This window comes from Carassius auratus, chromosome 22, assembly GCF_003368295.1.
Source record: "Carassius auratus strain Wakin chromosome 22, ASM336829v1, whole genome shotgun sequence".
Lineage (NCBI taxonomy): Eukaryota > Metazoa > Chordata > Actinopteri > Cypriniformes > Cyprinidae > Carassius > Carassius auratus.
Window position 1 is genome coordinate 21,822,477 of NC_039264.1, and position 27,113 is coordinate 21,849,589.

At 37.5% G+C, this 27,113-nt stretch overlaps 1 long non-coding RNA gene across 3 annotated transcripts; it reads left to right on the forward strand.

Annotated features, from left to right (window-relative positions):
• Window positions 1-2,127: 2,127 nt before the first annotated feature.
• On the forward strand, window positions 2,128-25,440 carry LOC113040007 (uncharacterized). Of its 3 annotated transcripts, none has more exons than XR_003275136.1 (5): window positions 2,128-2,265; window positions 11,144-11,292; window positions 19,766-19,837; window positions 23,395-23,458; window positions 24,268-25,440. It is a non-coding gene; the product is annotated as an uncharacterized LOC113040007 (long non-coding RNA). The 3 variants fall into 3 exon arrangements; XR_003275135.1 differs by having other exon boundaries at window positions 24,273-25,440; XR_003275134.1 differs by having other exon boundaries at window positions 23,395-25,440.
• Window positions 25,441-27,113: the final 1,673 nt, after the last annotated feature.

A 27,113-nucleotide genomic window follows, 5' to 3' on the forward strand; every position in this document is an offset into this window, starting at 1 on the left:
CTGCAACCTTTACAGTATGTGATCTGTTTAATTGTTTATATACTGTTGCAATGTCAAGGAGTCTTAAATCTTGAAAGGAAATGCAATGCAAAGCTAAGTTGCAGTAAACATCTCCATAGCAGGAATGCTTTTGACACCACATGCTACAGTGGCTACCAAAACTAACCAACCAACATGAGACACACGTAATTCTGAGAGTGAAAGAAAAAAAGACGCTGGTGAGCAGTCTTCCAGCAGCAGGTGCGGCTCGATTCAAATGACTGTCAAAGCTAATGTACGCTAATCAGCTGTTGGATTGGCTCTTTTTTTTGGCTGTCACACATACTGAAAGACAAGAATATGTCATCAGACACATTTTTTATCCCTCTTGCAGAATTATCAAAGCATGAAGGTGGTGGTGGGCCATTCAGACGAGGAAGAGAGAGAGAAGGGGCGTCACAAAAAATCTGAAAACAACTGCACAGCCCACGCGGCGGATCATGACAGCAGTCAAGTGAATAACTCAACGAGGGGAAGCTTGGCAGAATATTGATTTAATGCTGCATTCATGCAGGGAGGATGTTCACCCGCATTACACACGCTCTAATATCCCCCAGCATTCCTTGGGCCTTCGGTTTTCGGGGGAAAAAGAGACTGGAATATTCCTCTCGCATGAGCATTTAAGCACAATTCAGTGTCTCCGAATCGAAGCGTGAACTGAATCGATCAGAATCCAAAGAAAAGTGTCTGCTATGGTGGAACGCCAGTGATTAGCACCCATTTTGTGGAAAATAGGGTGTAACTGAGTAAACAAGATGGCTTTATGAAGCATCCAGCTGATTTTTTTGGGCAGTACTATGTTTAATGGCATGTGGGACATTTATTCAATTAAAATATCTCGGGGAGGGAAGGATATATGTGAATGGAAGGGGCTCTCAGGTGCTGAAATGCACAAACAGGTTTCTTATAAATAATGTGTCAGTCTTGAGAATGAAGGAACAGTGAATGTTATTTCAATTGCATTTAAAGCAAGATATTATAGCCATCTGATGCATTTTTGATCCATAAATAAATACATAAATAAATAATGAAAAAAATGTACAACGAAATGACCACAGTGATTTATGTTCTCCTTTCTTCCTTTCTTTCTTTTCCTTTTTTATTAAGGTTTTTATTGCATTCATTTAAACATTTCCTTACAGGTGAATGAAATCTCAAATATTAAGAAGTGAGTACATTAAAAGGTGATTTTGACTCTTTCTTATCATTTTATATAGCCTTTAACTGTCCTTATGTCGTTTTGATTACATTAATTTAACATTTTTAAAAGAAAGTGGCACCTAGAGTAATATTAAAAATGATCTCCTATTGCATGATTTATTGGATATTCTATAGTCTATATGAATATAACACTATTTGGTTAACCGCATTTCATTAAGTTGTCTTACTATATGAAATAACATATTTTGTATAACTGATATGTGAAGAGTTGTTATATTTTTAAGCTTTAGTTTTATTACAATTCTAGTAGCAACACCTAGTTTCCTTTATTATATTTAAAATTAAACATTTTTTTTATTGAAATAAAAAGAAACGTCCTTCATTAGATAATTAGACGTATTTAGAAGTATTTATATGCAATATGATATCTTTATATTATATAGCTATTTCTATTTATTTAGTCTAAAAATCTATCACAGACATAATACGTTAACATTTAATTGCTTAACACATATGAATACCAACTACTTTATTTGAATAGCAAGTCTGTGTGGTGCTATATTTAAATGCATTAAACCAGCATGATTGCTATCACTAATGTAAACAATTATCAATAAGTAATCGATAAATTAAGCTACCTATGCTGATTCTTACTGTCGCAATGTTTTTTTCCAGCAGCTTTGAAGACGTTTTGACCTCATACATCAGAAGACATCCCTCGGTTTTCTTCTCACACATTCTTGCGCTCCGAAATCAGCGAGGAGGAGCGTCTGTCCCTCCGCTCGCGCCCAATGGAACAAAGAGTAGCGTTATCAATGTCCACGCGTTCAGCCAATAGGAGCGCTCCGCTTCTGATGACGCGACGCGACGCGGCGGCTCCGGTCTCTTTCCAGTGAGCAGGAAGCGAGATGCGCAAAAGCAGCAGAAGTTAAACGCAAAGGTAACGCGGCACACGCACGAGCAAGCAGCAGGTTTTTGTGTGTGTGTCTGTTTTTTTTTTTACTGTAAGCGCTCGGAGTTTCCCGCGAATGCAAGAGGAACCCGGCGTCTCGAGCAGAATGAATGGTTGGTATCGATATTACTTTATTATTATTATTATTCTACGAAAAACACTTTGCAAGTCGTGTTAGATGTTTATCGTAGTTTTTGAATAACAGAGTTTTTAGTCAGATTTTGTTTTGATCTTTACAGAGGTATTCTGCAAAAAAAAAAAAAAAAAAAACGTTTAAAGCTAATATATATATATATATATATATATATATATATATATATATATATATATATATAAACTTTTATAGATTATTGGACAATTTTATAGAAGGCTACTATCGATTTTGTGTATTCTGAAGTAAATTTTAGTTGATGACTTGTCTTTTTTTTTTTTTTTTTTTTTTTTTTTTTTGAAATAGCTTCAAAAAAATAGCTTAGAAAAATTTTTGACTTGATCTAGTCCAGCTTAAACCTTTTGCCCCTGTTATTTCATAAAATGTTATATTTAAAAAATAATCTAGATTTTATTTTAATATCCTATAAGGAGATGTAGGCTGTTGTCATCCCATGTGAAAATCTGATGCCATGTGTCTGGTTTTGTGTAGAATGTGTCGCGTGCTGTAAAGTTGTGACAGCCGGGGACCTGTGTCAAACAGTTGTGTGTTTGTTTCTCATCATTAATCGTACGCAGGCTTCCATATGCATGCATGCAATGCGTCTCATAAATACAAATAATGCTTGTATTAATATTAATTCAACATCTTGAGATCTGGGAAACCTGAGTTTAGAAAAAAAAAAAAGAGGCTTATTTAGATCGCAGTGCATTGCAATGAGACCTTGCAAGACTGTTTGATGTCTGAGGGTCTTCAGATGTTTTTAATTAGGACCTGTAAAAAAAAAAAAAAAAAAAATCAGTCTGTCCTGTTCTCTGGGGCGATGCTTTGAAAAAAAAAAGCCAGGAGAACACAGAAAGTCACTTCAGTGGAGGATCGGCTAATCAAATTTTTATAGCATTTTCTCATACCCCCCCCCCCCCCCTCTCTCTCTCTCTCTCTCTCTCTCTCTCTCTACCCTCCCTCCCTCCCTTGCTTTCTTGATCCCGGTGAACGAGTTTCTCTTTGTCTGCTTCTTTGGTAACCACACCTCCCCCCAAAACGCAGCCGGCTCAGACACCTGAAGGCTAGACATAATGATCAACGCAGTCCCCATGAGTCTGGATGCCTGCCAGTTGTTTTCGCTCAATTTTTTTTTTTTTCACTACTTTTGTCTCTTCTTCTGTTTTTTCCCCACTTGCATCTCTCGCCCTGCACAATCAAGGGGCCAGCGCTCAATGTTGGGGGCCAGTATGCAGTATATGAGGGGCCAACTCGTCTGCAATGTATGGACCACGGAGAAAGAAGTCTGGCACACATGCAAGGAGAAGCATGAACAACAATGTCTCCTTGTGTGTGTGTGTAAGTGGGAATCTGTATTCAACCATGCTGTTCAAAATTGCATATCAAGTCTCTCTTTTTTTTTGCCATACAAGACCTGTCAGAATACAGTGTGTGTTTTGCTTTCGTAAAGAGCAAGTCTGGCTTATTAGGATCCAGATATTGTTTGTTTTCTTTAATCTGTGGATTAGAACAGAGCGTTGGATTCTCCGCTTGTTTAAGTGCTTTGTCTGTGAAAGATTAGGTTTACCGCATGTGAAATTACATACAGTGTGGCGTAATAATGCAAGAATGATTGTGCGATGAGGAAAGCTGAAAGGACGCAATCGTGGGTTGATAAAGCACCCTTTTTTTCTGCACAGTATCCTGAAGAGTGTAATATAATTTTAGAGGAATTGTGTGTCGAAGACTATGAAATTTGGGACAAAAAAAGGGACAAAAATCACAGTTTATATGAATGTTTGTTTGATTTCAGAGTAGGATTCAATATGGCAACTTAAAGTGTGAGTGCAAAAAAAAAAAAAAAACAACCCCAAAAAAATAATCTTCATTCATTTTAGTATTATTCTATAAATTATAGTTATCCTTACCAGACCCAAACCTCTCTTACATTTGAAATACATTGATATCTGTTTCGTCAGAATAAGTGTCCCCCCCAAAAAAAGAAATCGCCATTTTGTCTCTAGCTGGCGCCCTTTGATTTGCTCGACGTGCAATATTTTGGATGTAGCCTGCTTGTGTATTCTCACACAGCTCAGAGCCGACATGTTGGGAGTACAATGGCACTAAGTAGATGGCAGATCCTTTCTCTCTCGCTCTCCTCCTCTGCCATAAGCCTTTGAAGGGGTGTAATAAAAGGTTCAATAGAAGCAACAAGCTGTTTTTTTCTCTCCTCTCACGCGTTCTTTAGGCATTCTACCTGCGCATGAATAGGAGGCCACTGAGACTCTCTGACAGAGGAAGAGTGTTTATTGAAGGCTAAAGGGCTCAATACAATCAGACAGCCTCACGTGGAGAACTGCGCGGCTTGGGCGAGAGGCCATGGGCGTGTGTTCTCCCCAGTGTCACACCCATCGACTCCGTTTTGACTCAACGTTTTTGGGCTGCCAAGAGGAATATCGTATAGAAACACACACTGTGGATATAGATATCAAGTATGTTTTTAGTAGATGTATTTTTAATTATTGAAGAGACCTTTATGCATGTAAGGTTCCATTAAGAATCTTTCCATTCCAAAGAATTTTCTTCAGATTGTTAAAAGGTTCTTCACGCTACGAATAAAAAAAAAGAAACTGCTTTTGACTTTAGTACAATCAACCAAGATGAATTCTGGGAGTGATTCGCTATTTTAATAAGCAGTTTTGATTTTCAGTTGCAATTTTCGTTTGTAATCAAACAGTTGCTTGCTTTAAAAAAAAGACAGAAAATAAAGAGGAACTTTTTTTTTTTTTTTTAATAAGTAAACTGAATATTGGTGTGGACATGTCCCTGTCAGTGACTAAGGTTTATAAAGGAATAATTTTCTCCAAAATGATTTGTTCCAAAAAAAAAAAAAAGAAATTATATCTATTCACACTGAAGGTTCATTTTTGGGTGATCTATCTCAATTTTAAGATTGCACCATCCTGACATGTCAAACAGCATCAGTAAAATGGGTTTATAAAGAAATTCAGATTACACCTACACATATCCCTCCAAAAAAATCACATTTTTTATATACATCTTATGTAGGAGTTTTCAATCCAGTATGTATAGAAATACTATCCATTATGTCTGATAATCTTAAACTATGTAGCAAAGCATTAAGGGCAAATATGTAATAATATTTAAACTTGCTGAATTATGGTGTGGAATTTGAATGGATGGTTCTTGACTTATTCCTCTAGCGCTCAGTGTGAAAACGCATCGCCGGGTAGAGGTTAATTGTTTTTAGATCTTTATGTGTCAAGAGAAAATGGAGAAACTGGTGCATAATTGAACTCCTGGTCGTTTGAGTGATTATGGATTAAAGCGCCTCTCCAAAGGAGAAAGACAGCGATGGAAGGAGCAAAAAGAAGCGACCAAAAGACCCATGTCGTGAGCTGCAACCACAGGGGTTGTCTGGTCTTTTCAGAGCGAGAGGGAGTGAAGGCTTGTTCAGTCAGTGGCCCTTGGGGGCTTGACCTTTGACCTGTGCTGTGCCCCTCTGTGCTCCAGGTGCAGGTCGGTTCTCCACGGTTTTCACAGCACACACACTCCAGAGGGCTGGGGGTAATGTTGCGTGAAGCCTTTTTATTTCTTGTTTGCACGAGGTGTGGCTGAGACCAAAAGGGTTGTGAGGGTGGGCGGAAGAACCTACTTTTCTTGTAGTCTTTGCTAAAACAGCCTTGAAGTTCACGGAAGGCACAAGTAAAGATAATTCAGTGTTGTAATATTCATGAGTGCATTAATCAGGAGGTTGTCATGTATAATTATTACAGCGTTCGATAAAGCCAGAGCAAATCACCTCAGGCAGTGGTGATTGCTGCCTGATGCTATTAATGTTCTTTAATAAAATGCCCGTGTGGGCCGAACCGTCAGCGCAGCCCGGTAGTTAAGTGCTGTAAGGTTAATGAGGCAATTTACATACGTTCTGCCGCCATCTGGACACAGTAAGAGACAGCTGCTTGCTCTTATTTCATACTGTGTTTTGGGAGCTAACCCGCAGAAATGTCATTCCAGTACATGCAGAGAGCTTGTTGAACACTTTTGACTTTTGTCCCGTCAACATGGATGAATTCTGGGAGAGAGTTGCTATGCTAATGATAAGTTTTGCTTCTCAGTTGCAGTTTTTGTTTTGTAATCCTCCACACAGTAGCTGACTTTGAAAAAAGGGGAGGAAAGGGGGTTCTGATTTGTTTTAAATTTGTTTTTGAGTTGTGTGCATGCTAATAGTTTCTTTAATTTTCTGTTTTAGCATGTGGTATCAGCAAAGCATGGAAAATACAAGAGATTTATAATTATTTTTAGAGTCTGGGCTCATTGTAAAGGGTGTGTATGTCTTTAATGGTTTTATAAGTCACCAATCACTGATAAAATGACTGAAATTGAACCAAAGAAGTAGCATGACTACAACTGGAGATATGACTTATCATAAACTAGAGATATATGTCACCAGTTTTAAATTGACCTTTTTTTTAGTTGGCAAACCACTTAAAATAGTCAAATTGGAATTGCAGACCCCCTAACACGTTAGCTACCTTAAAACAATCATGTATAGTTTCACATCCTTTATTTTCACCTTAATGCCTAATTCTCTCATTTTTACCAATCAATAATTCTGCTACATGGTCATTTTGTTCATATTTCTTTAACTGACTTCTTTAGCTAATGAACCAAAATGCTAAGCTAAAAAGTTTGCTAGCTTAAGCTAAGAAGTTAAGAATGTATAACTTTGAGGAATGAAACAGAAAAAAAAATATAACTGATTTTAGTGAGCACAATCAGTTCACATTATCAGTCACTTAATTCAGGGATGGTACTTTTCCACAATTATAATGATCACCAATTTGAGAACTAGACATATGAAAACCTTGAAAGTATGCTGTATCTTGTGGGCCAGCCAGCATTTTAATTAAACCGCTTTATACCAATTGCAGTCACTATCTTTCTTTAACAGTAACAACAAAAAAGAGTCTCTCGTTCCATGGGCCTCTTCTTATGCAGATAATTTCACACCACTTCCTCCAAGGACTGGACAAAGTACAGCCACTCTGCAATCGATAACCAACCGAGAAAACGACCGAGGGCTGTTAGTTTGGGTCCGAAGTAGGTAGACACAGCCAGGAACCCCTCCAATGGCAGAAAGCAAATAACTGTTACTTAGCTATCCGTAAAATTGCAGCGATGGACCGTGAAAGGCAAAACTGTGGAGTTGGTGGATTCCTGCTGGCTCCGTTTCAGGTTAGGTAGACTTAAGTGACAAGCATCGAGGGCTCGCTGGTGAAACCTGACAGCATTTTCTGATATGGCCCGAATTAATTCGCTGTCACCTCGTGTGCAGCTTGATTCTTCAAGCCTCTCTCAATCCAAGCGATTAAAAAATGATCCAGCTCGAAAATAATATTATGTAAGATTCAGCGGATGTGTTTGTTCCAGTTAGGAGATCGTGCAAAAAGGAAGCTGGGAATTAACTCTCATTGTCAGAAGCTCAATCCAACATGAAAGCCGTCGAATGCGCATTTTTTACAAATTCAGCATTTGTCCGGTTTTGTGGCTCTATCAAAGCAGAACAGCACCAGGGAGCCTTTATTTGCCATCAGCTGTGCTGCAATGCAAAAGATATAGTATCATTTTATTGTTCGGCGGTTTCTCATTTAAACTTGAGACTCTGTTGTGTGATCCATTCAGTCCAATTCTAGGGACCAGTCCAACTTTCAAGTTGCGGTTGATTCGTTTAATGTCTTTGAACCCTATTCATGTGTTTGCAAAGTGAGCTAAAGACCTGCAAGCAGTAAACTTCAAAGCACTTCCATATTGTACTTATTACAAGAAGTGCATCCAAGCATTAGCGGCTCTCAAATCCAAAGCATTTATCCACAGCTAGCAGAAAGGAAGCTTAAATTGGCAAGCCATTGGCGTCAACACTTTTTGCAACCATTCCACAATGAATAAACCACCAGAAGATTACTTTGTGTTATCTGTATGGTGCCACAGCCAAATGGATGATGTCTTGCTGAGATCCTTCACCTACAGTTTTAGGACTCTCACAATGTATAAATGGGGAAGAAGTTTCATAGTGTGCAATTAGGTTTGTCCATTTTGTTGTTGGACTTGGTGCTGATCGCTTTCTACCCTGACAGAGGAAAAGGATGTTCCATTCACAAGAACATTGACTCAGTTTCTTGGTTGTTCCTTGGGTACTAGATGCCAGTTTGATGGATGTTTAATTGAGACATGGTGGACAATGAACTTGAAGCCCCCAAGGGACCACTCAATTAGTTTAGCACCACTGCCGAAGCCTCCCTGTTTTGTCAACGTGAGTACTGGGACTAGTAATCTCAAGAGGTTTTCATGGTCTGACACGAATGCATCCAAACTCCCTGTGGTCTTGCCCTGGTCACCTCCTAATTTGAGTTAAACGGCCCTTTTAAAAAACATTTGTACTGGAGTAAATTTGGCGTGAGACTATTGTCAAGCTCCCCCCATGTACTTGTGGCATTGCCTTTGTTACCATTTCAGACTCACTTAGGGTGCTAGTCATCAAAACTGACTTGTCATTGAAACATTTCAACATTTTCACCATATTTCATCATTTCCTCCTAGTACAGTCATTCACTTCTTTTCTCAACTGCAATTTCATAATATGTTGTATTGAATTTCCTCATGCCCTAAGCTTATGAGATGAAAAAAAGAGTTAAATACGCATGTTATACAACATGTAATGTTGTGATAAAATAGATAACACAAATGAGAGATGTTTTTAAAAACAGTATTATATGTTAGTGTTTTAAAAAAGTGCTTTTCAGATCCTTCCTATATCAAAGATTAAGAAAGTTAATCTTGAATTATTCCACTCAAGGTTTATTCCGGGATTGCCTGAGGACTGTGGAATCAGCACAACCACTAGAGGAGTGCTCATCTTTAGTCCAAACATTTCTCTCTCAGCTCTACTCATGGCTACAAGTGGTTCTGAACTATTTCTCTTGAGTTGTGGAACAATGCTTGTGATTTAAATACCTACAAGAACCCCCCTACATGCTCCAATTAATGTAAACGCTAACATACTGTGTGAACGCAAATGCTTCGAGCTATACAGACTTTGTAATCTTAGCATTGCCACAAGGGGAGCTCTAGCGAGCTTTATCATGAACTGTCTTCTTCTGCACACTAGTCATGTTTATATCTAGTTATCTAAGACATATATTTCTAGCGTCTCAGAAAAGACAATCGAAAATTACGTACATTTCATTCTGTCTTTAATGGAATTTTCTCTGTTAGGTAACTATTACCCCCTTTAGTACTGAAGTTTGTTACCTCAAAAAGTAATGCATTAACATACATATACAAGTTGTATGCATACTTGCGTAGATTATGTTTCTGGCCTGCTGGTGCATTTTGTACTGACCAATTTGATGTTTCCTAAATATAGACTATATAATTTGTATTTATGCTAATGAGAATTTTTGTTACGTAAAAACAGAATGCTCTATGTGTTTATTTTCGATTGGCTTTTAATTAGTTTAAATATGTTCCAAAACATTTATGAACCTTTTACCAAGAAAAATGGCTACCATAAACATGGTCATTAAAATAAAGCAGACCATAAAACAGCTATTTAAATTAAAATCAGGGAAATTACTGTTTCTTACGATCTAACGGCGAAGGGAACCGAGCCACGGGGAAAATAAAGACACATCTATACAGGTTAAGGATCTTATTTAAATGTCTGCCTTGTAAATGGGGTATTATGCACATATGTAAAGGAAATACACAGCTTACAGCGCCTTACATGTTTTTGTGAAGGTGGGAACTAGAAAGTGATGCATAGCTGAATTCTTGATTCTAACTTACTGCCTATCTACAGTATCTTTGTCTGTTTTTGGAGGGCTTGTACACTGATGGTCGCCTCATCTCCAACCCCCTTTGAAGCCCCCTCTGGTATTGCTGAGTTGACAGAACTGTAGGAATGGTAGGAGCTTGAAAACGAGAGACCCTCCCCGCCACTCTCTATCTCACTTTTCACGCTGTCTTTCCCTCTCTCGGTTTTTGCCGAGCTTGTTCAGGCATGCTTGTCAACCGAACGGAGGGTGGATGGGGGGCGCCGAGGGAGAGGAGTGGTCTGGGGTGAACAAAGAAGCACTGTCAGTGCTTTTCAGGGGTTCTGGGCTGTGCAGGGCGAACGGAGAGCCGGGTGGGGGTGGCGGGAATAGCAATTAAAAATGGACGTGAGACCATTGAGACCGAACGTTGATGAGGACAAGCATTGAATGTTCAAACATATAGTCAGCTTCAAAAGAACTGTGGAAGCTCTATGTTTGTCGTTCATTGTGCAATATTTGGCTAACCCTTTATCTGTGCAGCTGTGGCCTAAAAAAAGAGAAGGAGAGCGTGTTGAATAGCCGCACAGCTGCTGGTGATTTGATGAGCGTCTATTACCACTACAGAGTCATCCTCCTGTGCTGAAGTGACCTCTTCACACAGTGTAATATAGAGCAGGGCAGGGCCAGATCAGGGCAAATGTTTGATTTGTCAAAACTTGCTCATCCTTTTATGGCAAAAACATAGCTAGTAGTCACGCAGTCACGACCCCGATGACTGGGAGGCGTTGTACTGTCGTGACTTTTCTCAGTAATACCCTTTGTACTTCTCACGGGTGCTGCGGGAAAGATAACGAAAAGTATTTTAATGTAATGATTCGAATCCGCGACCTCGTCTCATCTTGTCAAATTGAGTTTTTTTAAATGAAAAGCGCTGCCTTCTGCTTTCGCCTGCCTTTAGACATTTCCATCTGGTGAAACGATTTCCTTATCGTTCTTCCTTCCCCCCTCTGTATTTCATAGGTTATCAAGCCACCAGAAACCGCGTTAGAGCGAAGGAAGCTGTTAAAAGATGCAGCGCCGGGAGTCTTTTAAAGCCTGGTTCTTCTGGAGACTTGGCGGAGCTCAACCTCGGAAGTCAGAGCGCTATGGGCCGAAGACGACCGATAAAGGTAACGAAATGCACATTCTGTATCCTCAAATTGCTCCTCGGCAGAGTCTGCAAACGTGCATGCGCGCGTGTGTATGAGTGTTGGGCAATTTGCCATGTGATCCAGGTGCAGAACACATCGTTTTGTCTCCGGCTCATCCTGCACGCTCTGGCGTCAGTTCCTTAACTGATTATCTGTGCCTTCATCTAACCTCGTCATGTTAAACCGACATCTGAGACTCCCTGTATTTTACTCACTGAAATTATCTCACCACAATGCACTATGACTGCTATTATGAGTGAGTCTGGAACAATATTGTCATCTTAAGGGTTAAGAGATGCAGTGCAAGAATTACATTTTTAAATATAGCTATTACAAAACATTGCTGATGATGAAGATGTCTGGCGTTATGTAAAAGTCAGTTTTTTGGGTAGACTAAAAGCGTGACAATTAAACATGATCATGCAGTGATTTGTAGTTGCAGCAAGGAAAAGTTTAAAGGGATAGTTTTCCCAAAACAGATTATGCTGTCCTAATTAATCACCCTCATATCGTTCCAAACCTGTAAGACCTTTGTTCATGTCCATACACAAATTAAGATATTATTTTGTTTTCTTTGCGGACCAAAGGTATTTATGTAGCTTCATAACAGAACGATTGAACCACTGATGTCTGGACATGGACTATTTTTTAATTATGTATTCACTACCTTTCTAGTAAGTTGTGTAGTTGTGTTTCAGTTTTTGCTGGTTCAGAAAGCTCATCAAAACTATCTTAATTTGCGTTACGAAGATGAAGAAAGGTCTCACAGGTTTGTTACAACATGGGGGTGCGTAATTAATTGCATAATTTTTATTTTTGGTTGAACTTCCCCTTCAACCAAATCACTTATTGCTCTTTATGTCGTTCCAAAACAGTGGGCTTTTTATGCTGAATGCAAAAGAAAGATTTATGAATAATCGTTATAGTGAACATGTCTTTTGAACTCCAAAAAGGACAAAAAAAAATACCATAACAAATCATAAAAGCGATTCATGCGACTTGTGCTATATAGTCATATGATTTTGGAAATTTAAATTCACTGAAACTCTTTTTGCTGGTTGGAGGCATTGAAGCCAAACTGGATATAGTGTACAAAATTACTTTTACAATGCTTTTATGGTGTTTTTGTCCTTTTTTGAAGCATTACAGACAAAGCCGTTATGTAAAAAGCAAAATAACAGCATGATGGTTCTGGAATGACATGAAGGTGAGTGAATACTGACAGAATTTAGTTTTTCTGTGCACTACTCGTTTTAATGTTGCTTGTGTGCATTTTTTTTTTTACAGCGCTGCCCTTAAATCCAAAAAGATCAGAGTTACCGATCAGCCGTTTCGTTTAAAGTGTTTGCTTTCCTCTAGGGCCAAAAATGTTGCATTGTGCTGCCAGTTAGTGTTCCCAAGACGAACTCTTAGCCACTTAGTCTGAGAGCATTCTTTATCCATACTAAAAGCTTGAGTAAATTATCTCTAGTCTGTCAAGTGGTCAGACAGACTGGCCCTGTAGGATTATAGGTAACACAGATATAAATGCTGGATGGCCGGAAGGCTATAATTTCTTTTCTATCCCCCATTGGACCCACCCTCTCTTGCCCTCGTCCCTTGTAAAAGTCTCAGCAGACTTTGCTAGGAGACTAGTTTAAGACACTGGCTGTCTCTTTTTCCAACGGACACTTGCTACATTTCCTTATTTTCTTGCTCCACCCTTTTGTAGACCCCCACATGCCTAAACAAGTGTTTAAAAGCTCATTTTATTCCCTCTGGCGACAACCTCTCCAGCTGTTGTCTTCCTGGATGTGATTCACTCGGCCGTTTGATTCCTTTTCTCTTGTACTTCAGCCTCATCCTCTCCTGCTGGGTTAACAACGCACCTCCGCCTTTGACTACTGTTGCGTAGCATGTGAATCCAACTCAAAGCTCCTTCTAAATAAGTGGGACTGGACGTGAGCCTGTCATTAAAAGCACTAATTGAGAATCTAAAACTCTGCAATTTTAGACATTTTTCAGCTAGCATAATCTACCCCTTATTTGTAAGAGTTCTCCCTCATGTCTCCACTTCCATGCTGGGAAGCCCCAAGGTCCACTCACCCTATTCTACGCACACAGCAGGAGGGTAGCGACTAACATGCTAGCTGTTTTTTGCAAAGCTAACGGTGCATTAAAAGGCGTGTTAACAGACACGGCCCTCAGAGCATTTATAAAAGCACACTGCGGAGGGACAGGGACAAGCTTGGTGGGATTTACAACTGTCAAAGAGCATTTTAGGGACAGTTGAACAAAGTTGCAGAGTATGTTTATGTGTGCTTTTTTGCAAAGTCAAGCTACAGTCTTCATCTTTCTGTTATAGTGTATGTTATTTTAATAAGTGGGAAATGCAAACCACACTCAAACACCTGCTTTCCTAGCTAGGGAACCAACTTTCATTTATGTTTTAATTCTTAGTAAGTAATGTTTATTGAACTTTATTCATATTTGATATATATTCCCATAATGTTGAGAGAAAACATTCTGAGATCAACATTCTTGGAACGTCATCATAATGTTATTTGTACTTGATGAACATTTAAAAACTTTTCTCTCACATTTAAATAACGTTCTAATCATGACCAGAAAAACGGATGTTTTAACTCTCCAAGAATATTAAAAAATAATACTTCCAAAAAGTCATATTTTGATTAAATAAATTAGTAGAATGTTGCAATAAAAGTTTTTGTAATCTTTAAATAATGCTACTATCACAACAAGAAATCTGGGCATTTCAACGTTTTAGAATTCTTTTCAAAACAATGTTCCCACAATGTTGTTATAATCTAAACTTGTTGTGTGCTTTAGCACCACTTTGAAGTGTTCCTGTAGCTCACCTGGCTAGCGTTGTTACTATTTTTAGCAATGACAAGGTCACATGGCCAAATATATATCTTAAATACACTGCAAATCATATTTGATAATGCCAGCCATAAATGTAAACACCACAGCAAACATGCTAACCACTAGGCTGTGTTTTACAAAAATGGTATATATTTTTGTAAGTGGGTGGATAGTTTACCTGCTACTTTACAGCATGCTAAATGAGCGTGTTTCCCGGCCCTGTGCTAATTAGGTAGCTGGGGTGCAGGACCTGAGCGATAGTTACCGGCATGAAATCTGGATGGCTTTACAACCTCCGAGAGCAGTGCCAGTGCCACGGGCACTTGACCAGAGAGAGATTATCTGGCCTTTCTTTCCTCTCTGCCTGCCAATATAAGCCGAGCCAGCCATTTCACTTATCACCGGAGGTTAAAAACCACTGGCGAACCACAGTGTGTCTTTATCTTGGTAGTTTGTACTGTAGTGTTTGAAATGATCGTAGCATTTCAGGGAAACCTGAACGGAATCTGAGAACGGTATTCCTACTAGGTTCACGAACCGCTTGAAATCCTTGGCTCCGTGGTGGCTTATTTTGGACACAATGGTGTGCAGTACATTCCCGACTTGTTTCTTTCATAACTTGCTGAACCTTCGAATGGACTGAAAGCTCTTTAGAGCCCAGGGTTTGCGAGGGGGCCAAAAGACTCTTCACATGACTGTGTTAATAGAAAGGCTTGAAAAATCTCCTCAAACTGTGTCCTTTCTATAGCAACTTCATGTACATTCATACCCTCACTTATACACAAGGAAACAGCCGTGTAATTTTGAACTGGATATTGATATTCTCCACATAAATAAAGCACTAGGTCAAGGTGTCTAGTCCAAACAAGCAACTTTGTAATCCAAAATTGATAAAACGAGCAATGCTACAACAGGCCCCCCTCACCCATAATGCATTTCAAGAGATAAATGGTCTCAAAGAGATAAAGTCGGTACAACCACGAGCCAAAGCGGTATAAAATGTGCTCATCACACTCAATTTGCCTAGCAAATTTGTAGCCGTTAATGCTGCTGTGGGAAAATATATTGAGTTACTTACCACCTTGTGTCTTTGCAGCCCAGGAGCTGCTCACGCGAGTTCAGGGTCATTACCCTCGCTGTCAATGACAAATGGAGCTTGATAGCATCTGCGCATAGCTACAATGGAAACAGATTAATACCTCGGGGTGAAACTTTGCATATTATGAAGGGGAAGGAGGGGGCGAATGCACCCTCTTCTGTTTTCTATTGGCGTCTCGTGTTTTGCAGCCCGAATAGTTGTTGCTCTCAAATGAGCTCGTTTTAATGGATCATTTGAAGATTTAGAGGGTAAACGGTTTGTTTGGATACGCTAAGAAGACGAACGCTTCTAAGACAAAAGATGAATCATTAAAGTAGGAAAAAACAAGACAATGTTCTCCCGCTACCCTGCACTTTGCCTCCTGCTTCGTGACTGTCCCTGATATTGTCATTGTAAATTACAGACTATCAGGGGCCACGGAGTGTCTTGTTTTAGGAGACAGTCTTTTATTACAGCGTCTCCGAATTTATGACACCCTTTCATCTTAAAAACGTACCTCTGGATGCTCCTGCTTACAACCCATAACATTCTCTACCTCAAAGGTGTTTAGGTTTGCATGTAGGCCTGTGCATTTCATAGAGGCTTTTATCTCAAGTGACTTAAATTCATTGTGTATTGTTTTTCAGTATGTTTACCAGTATGTTCCCTGGGAATTGAACCCACGACCTTGGCACACAAAATAATGTTTACAAATAGCAATTGAAACCTTGCAGATGTTTTTTTTTTTTTTTCCTAGGCCTGAAAATGTTTACACATTAGTCATATAACCCTATTTTTTTAGTTTTGAGCCAGTCTCTCAGATTTCCGTATGTCTGTTTTAGCTCAAATCTAAAAATGGTAGAAATTTTATCTTGGAAAATATAATTGCAAATGCTGGAATTGTCTATTTTCGATACAAGGTTTGGGTGTGTATTGGCTCTTTTTTTTTACTGTGGCGAATTTGTTCTCCGTATAAAACTTGAAGCGCAAATGAGGGAGGTAACTGCAGTTATGACGGTGTACTTTCAAGTCGATGACACACCCAGAGGATGGAGACAATTAAAGCATCTAAAGCCTTGTTTAGACGGCTAATCTGGGTGGTCCAGAGCTTGGGCGACAAGTTACGGCTGGTTAGCGCCACAATAAAGTCTAGAAGTCTTAAAAAAATGAATCAGTATGTATGGAGGCTGGTCTGTAGAAGTCATGCCACTGTGGAGATATTTGAGGTTTTAAATGTTGAATTAAAAGATAGAAATCGGCTCAGTTTCATGCAGACATTGATATTATTAAATTAAATGTATTTCTAGTCCTATGTGCACTGTAGGACTTCAGAGCAGTTTGTGGGTGGTCCTCGTTTAGGTTTCTGGCTTGTGTATATATTAGCTTGTGGCAGACAAAAATTGCGAGCCGCATGAAGTTTCCCAAATAAAAATGTTCATCAAGTTGTCAAGTAGAAGAAAGCGTGGAAAATGAAACCGGATGATTTAACATTGTGCAATTCAGTGCATCACATGGGTGTTGGGTGTTGGAGTTGTAGGCATCTGTGAACAAATGAAACAAATCTTTATTAAAATAGATTTTGTGGATTTCAGTGTGTCTAGAAAGCCAGCGTTTTATAGGAGAGAACTAGATTCTCAAATGTTTCTCCTATACAGTGATGAGATTAAAGTACCAGCAATGGAGACTTACATGGTCTTTCATTTCTATGCCAAATTAAAAAGAAAAAAATACTCCTCTGGAGTTTCAGAAAAGATCTCAACAATGTGACAAACTGTGTTCAGATTTGTCAAGGTACCAAAGTTTGCCGTCAAAATTCAAGAGATCCATAGAAGTCAGATCTTCTGTAATTAATTTATTCATTTAAAATTTTCCAAACTAACTAATATTATAGAGCTCATTCAACTTGTCTCATATATGAGTGTTTTTTATTTCCACTAAGGATTTTTAGAAGAAACCTCTGAGACAGAGTGGAAACATTGGCATTTATGTTTCTTGCGCTCTAAAGAGAAAGATCTGATTGAAACAAAAGTTACTTTTGGTGGTCAATTTGATTAAATATTATTTTTTTTATATTATTTTACAGTTGTTATGCTAAAATACAAAACACAATACATGACCTTTGACATCACAACAACAAGAGGTGCTTTTATTGTTGTAGACCGAGCTTATGCAAAATACAGCACAGTTTGATTGGATACACAAACTTTGACAACGAAAAAAATTTACTTTTAGAAAACATGCAATATCTCCATTCTGACTCCTCCTTTCTACAACGCTGCCTTTAATTTGTCTCCAACTAAATTGCTATTTTTGCCTTCAGTATTTGATGTAGTTTCAGCTCTTGTCTCCCAGGTGCTCTTTGTGTCTGGCAGCATCGTAGAGGCATTTTACATGTTTGTCAGTTTCCTTGGTTCCTCTCTTTTCATCTTCTGTCACTGCTCCATGTGAGATGGGGCGTCACAGTGTGCTCACATGTACCTGGCCTTTGAGATATCAAAGGTTGACTGCCATCTGTCCTTGCAGGCTCACACAGACGCGCGAGACGGCGAGTTTCTCACTCAGGTGAAGCCGCTTGGCCCCGAGCAGCTTTATCTTGCACACAGAGGTAGACTGTGCTAAAGAAACACACAAAGAAACAGTTCAGCACAATGAATTTCCTTTATCTTATAGATAAATAGGCTTTTGACCACCAGAGACACTGAGAAAGGCACGTCACACACAGTATTTAGATTATTGGTGAGACAACACAAGTCTTTTGAAATTTGATCTATATTATGAGTGTTTTGTTTCAACATGCAGCTGCAGTTTGTTCAAAGCTGCTTGTCATTTTGAATGTGGAAAATCAGTTTGTTTGACTTGCAATTGTTTATGCAAATTTTGGTTGAATCGGTTGAACGTGCAAATGATTCTGAAACCACACTGATAAAACCGGATATAACTTACCACTGCTACCGAGAGGCATTCAGAATCATGTGATTCGTTGGAAGAGGCTCTTTTCAAACTTCCTTTTATATTAATCTGTGAATTATGAGACCACTAGTCCAAAGATTTATGGTCTCAAATTACACTGCAAAAATATATTTTAACTAGTTTTTTTTGTTTTTGTTTTTTTACATCTCATTTTTTATGTTTTGTAATTATTAATCTTAATAGCATTTGTAACTATTTCATTTATTTGACTCAGTTGTTTCATTTTTTTATTCATTCATTCGTTTTGATTATTTATTTATTCATTCATCTATTTTCATTTATTTTGTTTCTTCATTCATTCATTCATTCATTCATTCATTCATTCATTCATTTTCATTTTTATTATGATTTCTATTTATTCATTTTATTTGAATAATTTTATTTTATTATTTATCTCATTTATTGATTTATCTTAATTTCATTTCATGAATGTTTTCCATTTATTCATTCATTCATTTTCATCTACAGTAGATAGTTTCATATTTTCATTCATTCATTTTAATTTTACTTATATCTTTTGATTTATTTGTATCATATTTATTAATACATTTGTTTTCATTTAATTTGTTTCTTCATTAATTCATTCATTTTTTTAAATTATTTTATATATATACATTTATTCATTTTACTTTTATCTCATTTATTTTCATTTAATTTGTATATTTTTGCATGCATTAATTCATTTTCCTCTAGTTTTTTTCATATTTATTTTTCATTCATTCATTTACATTTGACTTAATCCATTTAATTGATTTATTTTTATCTTATTTATTCATTCATTTTTGTTGTTGCTGCTGGTTTCTTTCATTCACACATTAATTTGTTTATTTCCATCTCATGTTTTACTTTTATTTTCATTTATTTGCTCATTTTAATTTTATTTGTGTCTTTCATTTTCATTCATCTCATTTTTATCTTTTATTTTTAGGTACTCATTCATTTTCATAAAATGTATTTTTATTTATTTATTTATTACATTTATTATATCATACATTAAATATATTTGAAATTGTTATTTTTACCAAATAATATTATCTGAACAATATGTCTACATGAGAACCAAAATTATGTGAGATATCACGGCTTGTTTTCAGAGAACATATCTTTTTGTGTGAAGTTTACTTTTCTTGCCTCACTGTTTAAGCATAACTCTAACAAAATGTAACAGACTTTAGTAAAGCAGAACTCCTGCCAAGAGACGGGAATCACGGCCTCCCCTCACGCTGACCCCTCCAAGTGTAGATTCGGTACACACTGTGAGTGTTTGCTAAAGGAAGTCCAGAAATCTTTTAACTTCCTTCCAAAGTGCTCAGAGAAATCCTTTGCGTCCTCCACGCCCTTAAATGATTTGTTAGAAAAAGCAAGATGACCCCAAAATGCACCGTCTCCAAACTTTTCCCACAGATATGGAGCTTAAATCTCCAAAGTCTATTGAAATGTCATTCTTCTTCCATACATCTTGAAAGATAAAAAGAGCACAATTTGGACGTTTTGTTTCATTTTCTGCTCTCTCTCTCTCTCTCTCCCCGTCTCTCTCAGGTCCAGACATGAAGGAGACAGCGTCTTGTCTGTGGCATCTCACAATGAGAAGAGCTTTCAGCGTGTCGTGAGGTAATTACTCTCTTTGAGGGAGGGCGAAAGCTGTTTATTGTAATTATGTCCGAGAAATGAAGAAGCATGCTTGTGAGAAACATTGTCTCAACATATTTGGGGGGGAAATTTTCCGAAGTTTCATGTGTCTACATAATACCCCCACATCACATTCCCAGCCAGCTATCACATTCACTTGTGTTTAGACCGTCAGGATAATGAGGTGCTAGAGCTTGTGAAACTGCATCGTGTGTGTGTGTGTGTGTGTGTGTGTGTGTGTGAAGACCCTGAAACCCATGGCCCCTAACACTCGATGGCGACCGTTCCATCCACACAATACAAAAATATCCTGCTTCTCTTCATAACAACAGCCCTGCTCAAGTGGAACATGCCATGGGAAAGAACCTCCTTTATTCTGGATCTGTTTTTCATTTACACCGCCGGTCGGGGATCGGGGTTTTATGTGCTTACACTATCAATGTTTGGCCCATTAATTCACATCTGCAATTATGATGTCCAATTAGACGCCAGGTTGGCTCGCCTTTGTGTTATGAAATCAGAGGGGGTTGGAAAACAGTGTAATTTTAGACCGAAAGGGGCATCGGTTTATACTGCGATTATTTTATGCCCGCAGGCTAATGGGTTAATAGCAAGTAGGTGACGGTAGGAAAGTATAGATTGCTAAAAGAAATGAAGGCGGGAGTCACAACAGGAACACAGGTTTTGAGGAACTGGAACATCGCGTGAATGTAACGTTTGGTAGAGAAATCAGAGCTCTTAAAAAAGTAACCTTGGTTTTACTACAGTGGTCGAACTATGACTTTTGTTGTAAAGTCACAAAAATAATCTGGATTTCACTACAGTTATCATGGTCTAACTATGATTTTTGTAGAAAAACAATATTAGCTACAAGAAAATGATCATAGTTTTACTTCAGAATTTGTAGTAAATCATAACTATAAAAATAAACATGGTTTCACTACAGTTATCATGGTCTAACTATGATTTTTTTCAAAAACTGTAATAACTTTTTAAAGTTGTTTTACTTCAGAATTTGTAGTAAATCAAAATAACTACAAAAATGATAATGGTTAGGCACCATTTTATATAAAAAAAAATGTTTCTAAAATTAAATAATAAGCTTTTATAGTCACAGCAAATTATCATTAGCGCCATTATTAAACTTTGTGCCTCCAAAATAGTCAAATATAAATACTACTGTACATCTTAGGATATTCACTGGGGTCCGAAAGCCTTTTCATTCACATTTAAAATCTGTGAATTATTATTGTTTTTCATTTAAACCTAGGTTTTATTTAACCCTAGTGGTTACTCTGGCTACTGGTATGCTCTGCCTGTATAAATAAAAATAGACGAAAAATCACAAGTGTGTATATAATCTCTGATCTGAGATGTTACGATCGCAGCGGTAGGGGCTGTCAAGCAGCGTGGTGCAGGCCTCTGAGAAAAACCCTCGGCATATGGATGTTCTCTCTCAGCGCACAGCAATAAATAATCCAGAGAAATGATCATGTCTACAGCGGAGGAGGTGGGAGACTAACGAGCCCGCTGTTACTCATACTGTCATTAAGCTTCCTGCTCTCTAAGCACCTCCCACATCTCACTTGAGGGAAATTTAAACGCAAGTAACACCCAGCATGCCCCTAGTGAGCCTGCTGCTCTGCTAGCTTAGCCGCTAATGCTTTTTTTGTAATCTTAGCTCTCTAGAGAAACACTCTGGTTTGCTAGAACAGGTAGAGGACAGGTTAGAGGCATTGGTGGGCTTAATGGTTTAACAAATAGCATGAATCTTATACAAAACTTGAATTGGACTGTTAGCATAGAAATAGCATAGGTGCTAATCTTCAACATGTTCAATTTTTTCGTCTTTTTTTCACATGACTGGTACTTTTTAAGATTTACAAAAACTTTTTAGATTCAAGATAACTAGCTACAAGTCAATTAAGATTAACAAATTAATTAAAATAGCTTTAAGAGTCTAGCTTTTATACCTTTATCGCACCAAAGAAGCTGTTTAAATGAAACCGCATATTCCTACAGAACAGCTGCCAGGTTAGCATTAGTTAGCATTAAGTAGCATGTCTGATAATCTTCAAGAGAACATGTTGGTTCCATATGATTTTTCTTGTGGGTTTCTTATGTGTTTTTTTCCCCCCAAGACTACTTATTTTAATGATTTATAATAGCTTTTAGATTTAACTAGTGACAATATATCTGTTCCAATTAACATTGCTCTTAGAAGATAGCTTTTATCATGTGATGCTTTATCACATCAAAAAGGCTAATTTAGCATATCTTCTAATCTTCAAGAGAACATTTAGGATCCAGTATGATTCTCCTAATGCTTTTCTTCACATTCTTTGTGTGTTTTTCGATGACCACTTTATAATATGTACAAAAACGTTTTGGTTTTAAGATAAGGAGTTTTGTCTGTCCCAGTTAACATAGCTTTTGTCAGCTTTTATTGCATCAAAAAGGCTGTTTTAACGTAACAACTGGACTTCCATTCCTACAGTACAGCTGCCGCATTGGACTGTTAGCATAGAAATGTAATGGTGGTTTATATTACATTCTTAATACCTTTTTTCACAAGAATACTTAAAGATATGCAATTTAGATTTAATTTAACTACCAATAAACTGTCCCAATTAACATAACATTTTACCAGACAGCTTTTATCGCAAGGTACTTAATCACACCATTTCTTAACAAATGACTAAAAATAATGTTTTATTTAAATAGCTTCTGCTTAAAGTAAAGATACAATTAAAAAATAAAAACACTAATACTGTATAATAAACTAATTGACAATCACTAAAGGTGAAAAAAGACGATTTTAAAATGGCTCCTCATATTGTCCATATCTTCCCTGTTTTTTTTTTGTTTTTTTTTTTGCACATGGCATTGGAAATGGACAAAAAAAAGTAATGACTTCAGATGTCCAATAGGTCACGGTTTCCTAAGTTATTGAGAAGCTATCCACGCATGCGAATATATATCCACATGCTTTTTTGTATGAAAACTATGCATCTTTTTGACAGGCCTGTGGGCTTCCTGTCGGTCAGCAAGCTTCAGTTGAACCATTCACACAAACACACACACCATTTTTTGGTCCTCAACGGCTTTAAAAGGCTGCATGGATGTTGTACATTAGCGCAGATATTTTTGTTTTATCCTGATATGTGAGGAAGCCATGTTATTCTGTTTCACCATCGCATGCAATTAGAAGCGGTGGCATATGTGTGCATGTGTGTGTGTGTGTTTGTGCGATGTCCTCCTCCTTCGTCCTGATAGAGGCCTCTTGTGTGAAGATCGTACAGACCCAATTACTGTAATCACGATGATCAAAGAGAGGGTGTTGAAGAGATGAGAGCGGGAGTCAAGACAAAGTGTGGCAAAGAGTATGTGTGTGTGTGTCATTTGCGTGGGGGTAGGGGTATGGTTAGCTGTTCGATTCACATCTATCATCTGTTTAATATACAGATTTGTTTTCATCACTCTCAATCTCTTTCTTTTTGTGTGCATGTATGTATGTGTGTGTGTGTGTGTCTTTGCAGTTTCCAAAGTTGGTTCAGGAGATACACTGGATTAGGTGGGATGCCAAATCACTCCTGGCGACTGGTGAGATGAGTTTAAATGTTCAGATCATAGTTCACCTTAAAATGACACTTCTGTCATCATTCAAGTTGTTCCAACCTTGTATGAGTTTTTCTTTCTTCTGTTGAACACAAATGAAGATATTTCAAAGAGTGTTGGTGACCAAATGTTTTCTAGTCTCCATTGACTTTCATGGTATGGAGAACAAAAATACTATGGAAGTCAAAGACCACCAGTAACTGTTTTGGTACCAACAAATTAATTAATGTTTGGAACAATATATGGATGAATAAAAGTTGACAGAAGTTTCATTTTTATTCCTTTAAAGGTGCTTTCATTACATTTTCCCCTTTAAACAAACAGAAATACTTCAAAATAAATAGTACTAGTGATTTTAAAAGTCATATCAGTAGCCCGATAAAAGATGTTTTATTTTACACAAGAGTGGGTTGTCTTATGAAGGCCATCATTTTAAGATGTTATCGAGGTGAAAACTATTAATTTGAATTATCATATTATTGTAAACTTTTGCTTGCTGAATATATCAATCACAGTGTGAAAATTTGCCTTTCTACAATCTAACTGAATGCTTTGCATCCACACCATCTAGATGTCAGTATGTCATGTTCTAAATTGTAACCAGCATGAACCAAAAATTTACTGAACACACCTTCAAAGTATTAGATTTTCCCTCATCTTTTGAATAGACTTTTAAGATAATAGTTCTTATAATGGATCGTTTTCATTATTTATTGAATAATAACATCAGTTCTCTTTGTTGTTTCCTTTTCTTGCTTTCTCTGTCTGTCTGTTTTGCCTTCATTTGTATTAAGGCCAGATGTGCGATCTAAGACTTGTGGATACTAAATACCAAATTTTTCATTGGCAAGACTGTTTGATTAACCAGTCTTAATCTTAAATCACCAGTGACGTTTTGTATGTTCATTGTGTTTTAATCACTTGTATATTCATTTAGCAACAACATTTTTATTGTATTGTATTCATCTGGAAGTAATGTGGGGCAGGACTTGATTTAATATCAATGAACTGTTGAATGTTATTGGTCGATATTTCGGCCCCGCCCATATGGCATTGGTTACATCACCCAAAAAAGCAAAACGCTTCAGCTAACTGTAACATATCAACTGAAGATTATGAAAATGGCATCCATTTTCAATATAAAATGGATATGAAAACAAAATTTGGATTTTTTTATTTTATTTTTGGAGCTAATAAATAAGACACAATAACACAAAGGGCATTCACACAGAAAAATAAATACAGTCCATTTTGATTTCAGGTTGTGTTTAAAGGCCTGTAAATGTTTAAATATCAAAAGGTCACATAAGTTTGAGAGCACAATTCATTGCGTTGTATTTTGGGAGTAGGTGACCTGTGCTATGCTCTTCCAGCATAGAAAGGTGGGATGCACCCGCCCGCTGCTTGCCTTTCTCCAAGCCGACCTCTGCGCAGACTGTCAAGTCGACTCACCATCAGGCCACCATTTGCCTCAGTGAACATTCAACGCTGTCGGTGAGTTTGAGCTAAATAGAAAAAAACCATCGACCGTTGACTGTACCCTGCGGCTGAGCCCTGCCGAGCCTTGTCTCTCCCCACCGCCGGCAAAGACGAATTTCAGCATGGACTCCTGGAGACACAGCGATTTTGTCTTCCAACGCTACCGGCAGCCGCCACTGAAAAGTTCGACTTTGAAAACCACAACAAAGGTCACAATCAACATTCATTGCTGTCGGTGGGTTGGACTGTTAAAGAAAGCTCACTGAACAATGAATGCAACTGTGTCCCAGATTTCCTTCTCGCAAAGTGGCATCGGAGATTAATATTAACTGACAGGGCTGGATGCACTCATTTGCTCTTCTCACTTGGGTTTGTTTGTGGCTCTTCGTGGCAAAGACGCAAGTGGACTGAGAACACCATGTCAAAGGGCCCTTTAAGGCCAATGAATGTTTCCTTTGTGTAATAAATAAAGACAAGACCTATCCAAACCCAGTCTAATCCTGTGAGTCTAAAACTTATTAACCAGAGATGTGGTCTAGATGTTGGCAAGCGTGTTGTGCTGTGGTTCTTGCACAGACTATATATTTTTTATTTTTTTGGATGCATGTAAATCATTTTATATGGGTAACGTCCATATATTTAAAAAATAATAACTTTTTTTTTTTTTTTTATAGAAAAAGTGAATAATTCTTATAACATGTAACATGAATCAAAAATGTTCAAATGCGGACATAAATATACATAGAATAAATATATATAGAAGTCAAAACATGACACAAACAACATAAGTTGTACCATAAAACCCTAATATGCATAACTTTAACAAAAAGAAACGATCATAAAAATACCAGGAGGTGCCACACTATGAGATCTTGAAATGTCAGTTTATGGTTTTTCACTGTAAAATTATAAGATTACTTGTTCTTTTTTGCTTCCAAAATTGGTACATTTAACAGTATTTTACTGTATAATTACATGAAATGTTAGCTCTATTACATGTTTCCATATGCCTATAGGAAACTTATCGTTAAGCGATCAACAGCCCACATGAAAAAAATAGTAATTTATAGTAAATACTATAGTGTTTTTGAACCATACAATAGTAAAATGTATTATTGTATATACTGTATATTATAGTATTTACAACACTTTATTGAATGCTACAGCATATTAACAATAGTGAACTGTAATAAATACTGTAGTATACTTCAGCTTCTAATACAGTAAACTGTAGTGTATTGTGTGTATATATAGCTACCATATAGTTGTAGAAAACCTAGTACAGTATTGGGTAAAGTAATTTGTTTATTTTACTATAGCTGTTATATTAAAACAACAACTATGCCTAGTTTTACTATAGAATGATTCATATACACCAATTACTATAGTATTTTTAGGTCTTTCAAAACTTAAAATATTTTTTTTTTACTGTGTGTGTGTGTGTGTGTGTGTAGTCTAGGCCTATATATATAATTACACTTTTATGAGATTATATAAAGTGTCTAAAATTCATTTTCGTTTACCATTTTTACTTATTGACCCAATATCCTGTAATATAAGGCTGAAGGAAACTTTGAATATGTGGTGAAACGCTAAACAAACAAACAAAATGGCTTAAGACACACATCTTATTAAAGAGTTCTCGCACTCCACCGCTTGTGAGATCACACACACGTCTCGTTTGAGCTGAACTAAACCGATCACGAGGAGGATAGCGCGCTGCGTTTACGGGCCGTATCTTAATTAGAGGCTAACGGTCTTACTGTCCGTTTCTAGGCCAATCCAAGATTATGTCACATTGCGGGTAGTTTCTGAAAAATTAATCCAAATTAAATTTGTCAAGAAGCTGAAGTGGCTTATCGTATCACTGTGGGTGAGAGCCCCATGGCACCTCGGTGACATTGCTGACAGAGACTGACTCCTCCGCTCGCCTTTGAGTTTGTTAAAAACGACAGTCAATCCACCGGATTAATTAACATCAGATTACGGCTCCGTCAGAGACCTGCTGTGTGTGATTTCTTAACGCTGGGCTACTTTACTTACCGTGGCGTTGAGCGCTGGTCTGTGGCGATTATAAGCCTACTCTTAAGAGTTATTTGATGAAAACTGTCACAGGAAGGATATTTGGTGGCTGCATTAACAAATTTGAAGCATCCTTGTA